This window comes from Nansenia antarctica (assembly GCF_963989245.1).
Source record: "Nansenia antarctica genome assembly, chromosome: 2".
Taxonomy (NCBI): domain Eukaryota; kingdom Metazoa; phylum Chordata; class Actinopteri; order Argentiniformes; family Microstomatidae; genus Nansenia; species Nansenia antarctica.
This window is the reverse complement of record NC_137675.1, coordinates 22,128,145-22,130,644: the sequence shown is the minus strand read 5'-3', so window position 1 is coordinate 22,130,644 and position 2,500 is coordinate 22,128,145. Positions and strand designations below refer to the sequence as shown.

Genomic DNA, 2,500 nt, shown 5'->3' with positions numbered 1-2,500 from the left:
CCCTTATCAGATGGGTGGCGGTGATTTAGGGCTGTCTCCTATCAGCTCTCCGCATCTTCAACCAACCCCTGCCCCCTGCGTGTGTGTGTGTGTGTGTGTGTGTGCTTGTGTGTGTCTATGTGCTTGTGTGTATGTGCTTGTGTGTGTGTGTGTTTGCGCATCCGTATGTGCGTCTGCATGCGGATGATACAGTCTAACCTACCCGCCTCCATCCTTGACCCCCCCAGCCCCAGCCCCAGCCCCAGCCCAACACCCCCCCTCCCCCGCTTCCCAAGCGGGAAAGAAAGTATCGGCTAAGCTGCGTAGGACATTATTAATGGATCTGGACGTCCGTGGGAACATAAAACAAAAGTAATTAAAAAGACCTGAAGGGCCCCAGAGCTCTGGGCTTGATTAATGATGCCTTTCAGCTGATAGGACTGACTCTGCTGGACGGGTCTGGGCTGGTGGGGGGGCGGGAGGGCGGGGCGGGGAGCTCTGCATGTCATTAACCCGTCCCCCAAAACCTCGAAGGATTGTGGGTAAAGTGACAGTTAACCCTGGGTATGAAACGGATGAACGGATGCCCTTACGACTGTGGTTACGAGTAACGAGTTGTCTAGTGTGTGTTTAAGGGGATGACATCATCATCATGTTGTCGTACGCATCAAAGCCCTGTAGTTTGCTATGCTTAAGGCAGATCGATAGAACTCGATACCGTATACATGTTGTATATTAAACACGGGGGGTCGTCGATTTCATAGTGTCACGTGACTTGTTTTTCATAAAACACATCGAGTTTGATTAAAGGCGTCGTCTTCAAAGGATAAATAACGGAAAAAAAATAATCGTTGATCACTGACAACACTCCTAAAGTATTGAGTGGATTTCTACTGGGCAGAGCCCGGGTCGATGGGTGGAGATTGACACATGGGGTTCTCTGCCTCACATCACCACGAGCCACGTCCGATTAGTGAAGCCAGGACTCATCAAGTCTCCCTCTCTAACGATTGAAAGACTGTTTGGAAAAAAAAATGAAACGCTGACCTCAGCACGCAATTAGAACCCGCGGTCGCCGCTGTCCGCGGCTTGGGCCCACCCGCCCCCAACCGCCCACAGACAGAGAGGCTGCTGGGAGGTTTCCACTCCAGTGTGCCTACTTGTCCGTACTCTTCCCGCCGTCATAATTGCATTTGAAGAAAAAAACAACACACATGGTCGTGGGCTCTGTCTATCTGCTGTCAGTCTGAGTCCAGCTGGCTGCCACTCTTCTATCTGCACTCTTCCCTCTCTCTCTCTCTCTTTCTTCTTTTCTCTCTCTAACCTCTCAACCTCCTCTCTCTCTCTCTCCACCCCCCCTCTCTCTCTCTCCACCTCCTCTCTCTCTCTCTCTCTCTCTCTCTCTCTCCCCCCCTGCCACTCTCTCCACCCCCCCTCTCTCTCTCTCTCTCTCTCTCTCCACCCCCCCCCTCTCTCTCTCTCTCTCTCTCTCTCTCCACCCCCCCTGCCACTCTCTCCACCCCCCCCCCCTCTCTCTCAGCCTACCTCACTGCGATCGATAGTTATTCTCAGCGCAGAGCACATAACCCACAACAAGCAATAATAATATGTTGACAGGACTTGGTTCTCGGTGCATTCCCAATTACCCGGGGGGGGGGGGGGGGGGGGGGGGCGGAGTGTTGCTGTCCGTTACTGTGACGATGGTGGCGTGCGGTTGGGTTGCCATGCAGAAAACATGCAGCGTTTATAGAGAGGGTGAAATGTGATAATGTGTCAGTCAGAGAGTATAGTCCGCGTAAGGGAGGTGTACGTGTGTGTGTGTGTGTGTGTGTGTGTGTGTGTGTACGACAGTGTGTGTGTCAGTGTGTGAATGTGCAGTGTGCAGTGTGCAGTTTCTATGCTGTGTGTGTGTGTGTGTGTGTGTGTACGAGCACTTGTATACATGTGTGTGAGTGTGTGTGTGTGTGTGTGTGTGTCTGTGTGTGTGTGTGCGTGTGTGTGTGTCTGTCTGTGTGTGTGTGTGTGTGTGTGAGAGGTTGTGGAGCTGCTGTCCTATGTAATAACGAGGCACCCACAGCCTATAATCCATCTGCTGTCTAAGTACACTGCTTGATCAGCACAACTACACCAGGTGTGTGTGTGCCAGGGGAGGTATCGGCACACCTACAGACACACAGGCAGAGAAATTGTTGGTTTAGAGTTGCATCGTAGCTTCATATTTACATTTTTGCCATTTAGCAGACGCCTTTATCCAAAGCAACTTAAACAAGTACATTTGTGACACGGTCTGGTGAAAAGGTCTGCATGTCTGCAATTCTCAAGTCGCGCAAATGACCAAAAAGCTTATTTTTAAAAAGAAAATGTTTTCTGTTGTTGTTCATATTACATAAGTGTTGAAGAGCCCACTCAATATAACAAACGACAGTTTTAGGATCACTAAATACTTCACTATATCGTCTGCCGTTCTGCTTCGTACTGGGTGAGTTAGTGATACATGGCTTGTAAACAAACGTACGTTTTA

At 50.3% G+C, this 2,500-nt stretch overlaps 1 protein-coding gene across 1 annotated transcript in view; it reads right to left on the bottom strand.

Moving 5' to 3' along the window:
- The window catches only part of LOC308151649 (alpha-1,6-mannosylglycoprotein 6-beta-N-acetylglucosaminyltransferase B-like), a gene marked incomplete at both ends in the record, with an annotated part of 128,755 nt that overhangs the window by 25,030 nt on the left and 101,225 nt on the right, over positions 1-2,500 (bottom strand). The gene's annotated exons all lie outside the window — the stretch shown is intronic.